The sequence below is a fragment of the Nyctereutes procyonoides genome, unplaced genomic scaffold, assembly GCF_905146905.1.
Source record: "Nyctereutes procyonoides isolate TBG_1078 unplaced genomic scaffold, NYPRO_anot_genome, whole genome shotgun sequence".
Classification (NCBI taxonomy): Eukaryota; Metazoa; Chordata; class Mammalia; order Carnivora; family Canidae; genus Nyctereutes; species Nyctereutes procyonoides.
Window position 1 is genome coordinate 2,720,358 of NW_026575117.1, and position 6,000 is coordinate 2,726,357.

The following is a 6,000-nucleotide window of genomic DNA, read 5'->3' on the forward strand; positions in this document are numbered from 1 at the left end:
TTGACCAGTTAAAGGAATACACAGAATATTAAACTGTGCAGAGACCCACAAATTGAGAAAAAAACGGGGGGCGCCTGGGTGGCTCAGTGGTTGAGCATCTGCCTTTGGCTCAGGGCCTGACCCTGGGGTCCTGGGATGGAGTCCCGCATCGGGTACCCCATGGGAAGCCTGCTTCTTCTCCATCTGCCTGTGTCTCTGCCTATGTCTCTGTGTCTCTCATGAATAAATAAATAAAATCTTTAAAAATAATCTTGTTGTTGCTAAAGTAGTCTCTATGCCCAACGTGGGGCTTGAATTGATGATCCTGAAATCAAGGGCCCCTCACTCTATACACTGACTCAGCCAAGTACCCTGAGGATAAATAATCTAGACTTCTAAAATAATCTAGACTGTTGTGGTGACATACCAGAAGCTATAAGCAAAATGACTGATAAACTCAATCTTCTATGTGGAAATTCTCTACATGGTTAAAGATATTGTGAAGGGGCGTCAGCATGGTTCAGTTGATTAAACATCACCTGGGCTCTTGGTTTCAGCTCAGGTCATGATCTCAGAATCCTGGAATTGAGCCCCACATCATTGGGCACCCAGTTCAGTGGGGACTTTGCTTCTCCCTCTCATTCTGCACTTGTGCGTGCGCACGCTCTCTCTTATCTCTCAAATAAATACATTGTAAAAATCTTTAGAAAATACTGTGTAAAAAAAAAAAAAGAAAATACTGTGAAGAAAGTAAAGCCTGATAATCAACCGGGAAGATTATTTACAACTCATCACAAATGTCTAATTGATTTGATACAACAAACCCTCACACAAATCACTAAGTAAAAAATGAATGGTAATTCAAAAGAGGCAAAGGATTTAAGAATTTATAGAAAAGGAAAAAGGAAATAGAAATGAATGCCAGACTTCTGAGAAAACAATGGGGTAGGGGTTGCTTGCTCCTTCAGTCCGTAGAGCATGTGACCCTTGATCTCAATCAAGGTCCTGAGTTCAAGCCCCATGTTGGGCACAGAGTTTACATAAGTAAGTAAATTAATTAATTAAAAAAAAAAACTATCTTGAGATTCCACTTCAATCGAGGGATTGGCAAGAACAACTCTTGTTAATGATTTGTTTGGGAGGAAACCCTGTTATTTTTCATTTATTGCTAATGGTAATACAAATTGGCTTGATCTTTATGAAGGGCAATTTGACAATACTGAACACAATTTAAAATGCATTCTTCTTTTGAGGCAATAGTTCCATACCTGTGTATTTATTGCACAGGGACAAAATAATGGGTAGACAAGGCTATTAACTACAGAGCTGTTTGTAATAACAAAAAACGTAATCTAAAATACCTATGCCTGAGGGTCTGGTTGAACATGTTATGGTAGGTCCCTACAATGGGATGTATCTACTACAGAAGAAAAGGGGGAGGGATCCCTGGGTGGCTCAGCGGTTTGGCGCTTTGGCCCAGGGCATGATCCTGGAGTCCCGGGATCTAGTCCCGCATCGGGCTATGGAGCCTGCTTCTCCTTCCTCCTGTCTCTGCCTCTCTCTCTCTATCATAAATAAATAAATCTTAAAAAAAAAAAAGAGAAGGAAAAGAAAAATGAGATAGTGTTGCCTGCATTAATAGCAACAGCCTCCAAGATATATTATTCAGTGAGAAAAGCAAAGTGCAGAAACGTGTATAGTGTGCTACCATTTGTGTAAAAAGTTTTACATTTTAAGAGTGTGTGTGTGTGTAGATGCTGCTAAGTGTATGGAATCCATCTGGAAGGATATACAAAAAGACTGGCTGGAGGAGAGGGCCCCTGGAGACAGAACTCAGCAGCCGAGGAATGGCGTGAGAGGGACACTTAACATTTGACTCTGTCCTTTTGCCTTTTGAATTTTGAGCAGGTGCATGGATTAGCTATTCAAAAGCAAATATTTTAGGTGTGCCTGGGTGGCGCAGGTGGTTGAGCGCCTGCCTCTTGGTTTTGGCTTGGATCATGATCTCGGAGTCGTGAGATGGAGGCCCGCATCGGGTTCTACACTCCGGTGGCATCTGCTTCTGAGTCTCTCCCTCTCTCCCTGGCCCTATGCCGCATGCTCACTCTCTCAAGTGAATTATCTTAAAAAACAACAAAAACAAAGGGGCGCCTGGGTGACCCTGTCGGTTAAGCATCTGACTTTGGCTCAGGGCGTGACCTCAGAGTCCTGGGATCCAGCCTGCAGTGGGCTCCCTGCTCAGCAGGGGGTCTACTTCTCCGTCTCCCTCTGCCCCTGCCCACCCCCCGCTCGTGTCCGTGTACTCTCTCTCATAAATAAAATCTTTTAAAAACACTTAAAAAATGAAGCAAATATTTTTAAGCCACATGTATGTAAATTTTGTGTTCTGATGTTATACTTATTTCGTAAGTATTTACGTACAGCACATGACATAGAATTAATATACTATTAATGGTTTCTAGGAGCATTTCCCCCCTTCTGTTATAAATAATGACCCGTATATTGGTATTAACATCATATTTTCTCCTGCCTTCCTGCCTTACTTGTGCTGTCAGCCTAGAATGTCAATACCTCCCCTGCTCTCCCCTTGTCTGCATATCTGGTGTACTCATCCTAAGAGTTCCGGCTCAAATGCCATCAGCCTTATCCTATTCTCTCAAGCACTGTTACTCAGACAGTACTTTGTATACTTCCAGAACAGAGAATTTTTTATTTTATGGTAATTTTCTTTAAAGATTTTATTTATTCATAGAGACACACAGAGAGAGGCAGAAACACAGGCAGAGGGAGAAGCAGGCTACCTGCAGGGAGCCCGATGCGGGACTCCATCCCAGGACCCTGGGATCACACCTGAGCGGAAGGCAGCTGCTCAACCACTGAGCCACTCAGGTGCCCCTATTTTATGGTAATTATCTGCATATTAGCTCCTCTTCCCCAAAGACTAGGTCTTTTCATCTTTGTTAACCCAATCCTCTGGCACCCCTGCCCAGATCTTACTAGCTAGTAGGTAGAGGTGAGGTTACATTGACAGTTACACTCCGAGTCCACAGTCCCAAAGTTCCTACAAGTCATTACCAACCCCTCAGAGGGGCCCGTGCACATTTTAAGCCCATTGCAGGGAAGAGGTTGGTCATCTCATATATGTTCCTGCCATTGTCTTGCTTAGTTCAGAACCAGCAGATCCTCTTTGTGTTTCCAGAAACCCATATTTATCACCAATAGCCCCCTGCCACCCCCTCCAATTCCTCATATCCTAGTTGTTGATTTTATTTTGGCCTGGAAATGCTAGAAAGACCTATCTACTGCTTAAAGATGTGCTCTCCAGGGCCAGACTATGCAGGATTGAAATCCAGTCCTACCATCTACTGATTATGTAATATAGGGCCTTTTTTTTTTTTTTTGAGCTGGACTGTGCCTCCATTTCTTCAAATGTAAAGGAGGATAACGAGAGTACTTGCCTTAAGGTTGTTGCCAGATTTACATGCTTAGGATATTTGCAAAATGCTTAGTGCCTAGCATATAGTAAGCGCTATATAAATATTAGTTGTCATTCTCTTTACCAAGTGCTTCTAAGTGCAGACTCAATGTCCCACAGCGTAACAGAGCCCAAGTTAGAATTTATAATAATCTTTGCTGAGGAATCCAGAATAATTAAAAGCAATAACAGAAAAGTTTCTGAAATTGGCTGCCCATCTACACTGATTCTCTTTAGGGTGGCCCCCTCCCTATAATAAAGGTAGCAATTCCCTCCCTATTCTGAGGTATCTTCCAGCATATGGGAGTCTGGACCAACCCCTTAAAGACCAGATTGGGGAAAAATGTTAATTTCTTCCCTAATCCAAGATGTGTTTCTCCTTTTCTCCCAGGAGCTACCTTTTCCTAAGACGACTGACAATGTGACTTTCAACTACTTTCAAGGGCTCTCCCGTATACCCAACTGCACTACTCCATCAAAATAATAGTCTGGCATCAGTCATTTTGTAGAATTGAGTTATCCAATCAATCCTGTTCAATTCCTCTTTATAACTGTTTTAGGATAATTTCCATGAGGGCAAGGACTCTGTCTGCCTTGTGCACTACTGTATTCCCAATGCCTGGATGTAGTAGAGATTCCATAAACATTTGCTCATCAATGAGTTCTTCCTTTGAAAAAAGAAGTTCGTGGGTGCCTGGGTTGCTCAGTCAGTTCCTTCAGCTCAGGTCATGATCCCTCTCCATAATCTGCTGCTCCCTCTCCATCTGCCCCTCCTCCTCCTCCTCCTCCTCCTCCTCTCTCTCTCTCAATTTTATTTACTTGAGAGAGAGAGAGAGAGAGAGCAGGAGCAGCGGAGGGTGGGGGTGGGGGAGAAGCAGACTCTCCCCTGAGCAGGGAGCCTGATGCAGGGCTCCATATCGTGACCTGAGCTGAAGCCAGATGCTTAAGTGACTGAGCCACCCAGGCACTCCTAAATAAATACAATCTTAATTTTAAAAAAAGAAAAAAGTTCAGGCCTACATACTCTTCTGTCAGTTTTCTAGATCTTAGCTTCTCATTTCTTGTCAGAATTACATAAAGCAAGAATAAGCTAAATCTATAATTTAAAAATAAATATTTCTCAAAAAGAAATATACAGAGATGCAACTATGGATACAATAGAGATCGCCCTTTATAGTATCACTTATGAGCTCTGCTTTGCTAAGTGGTCTAATAAGGTAAAGTTCCAAATAATGAAACAAAAATAAGATGCAGAGCCTGGGTGGTTGAGTTGGTTCAGTGTCAGACTCTTGATTTTGGCTCAGGTCCTGATCTCAGGGTCCTGAGGTCAATCTCTGTGAGGAGTCCTGTGTGAGGCTCCACTGGGCCTAGCGCCTGCTTGGGAGTCTCTCTGTCCCCCTCCTCAATGCATGCACTCACTCATTCTCTTAAAAAACAAAAATCAGATTTAAAAAGACAGCTTTTTTGGTGCTTATCTTACCCACCAAGATTTTATTTCATGTTTTTTTTTTTAATTTATTTATGATAGTCACAGAGAGAGAGAGAGAGAGAGGCAGAGACACAGGCAGAGGGAGAAGCAGGCTCCATGCACCGGGAGCCCGACGTGGGATTCGATCCCGTGTCTCCAGGATCGCGACCTGGGCCAAAGGCAGGCGCCAAACCGCTGCGCCACCCAGGGATCCCTATTTTTTTTTAAGATTTTCTATTTATTCATAGAGACAGAGAGAGAGAGAGGCAGAGGGAGAAGCAAGAGAGAGACACAGGCAGAGGGAGAAGCAGGCTCCATGCAGGGAGCCTGACGTAGGACTGGATCCTGAGTCTCCAGGATCAGGCTCTGCCTGGGCTGAAGGTGGCGCTAAACCGCTGAGCCACCCAGGCTGCCCTTAAGTCTTTATTTCCCCTAAAAGAGAAGTCTCTAGTGAGATATTACAAAGGTTTGCTTTAGCTTTATCCAATATGTAATTTTTAAAAAGATTTTATTTATTTAAGGATGCCTCGGTGGCTCAGAGGTTGAGCATCTGCCTTCGGCTCAGGGTGTGATCTCAAAGTTTCTGGATCAAGTCCTGCACTGGGTTCCCTGTGAGGGGACCTGCCTCTGCTTCTTTCTGGGTCTCTGCCTCTCTCTATCTCACCTGAATAAATACATAAAATCTTACAAAAAGAAAGAAAAAAGATTGTATTATTTATTTATTTGAGAGGGAGAGTGGGGGGGGGACAAGCAGACTGGAGCTAGATGGAGGAAGGGGGGCACCATGGCCTGAGCCAAAACCGAGTCAGCACTGAACCAACCGAGGCCTCCAGGCACCCCTCAATATATAATGTTTTAAAGAAAGAAATACATAGCATGCCAAAAGAAGACAAAAACTACATTATCATTCTAATGAACGCCGAAACAGTATTTGGAAAAAAATCCTCAACAGCAGGATAGAAGGGAACTTTCTTAACCTGATGTGGAGCACATATGAAGAACTTACATTATACTTAATGAAAAAATATGATGATGCTTTCCCCCCTAAAATCAGAACAAGACCGGGATTTGTGCTCTC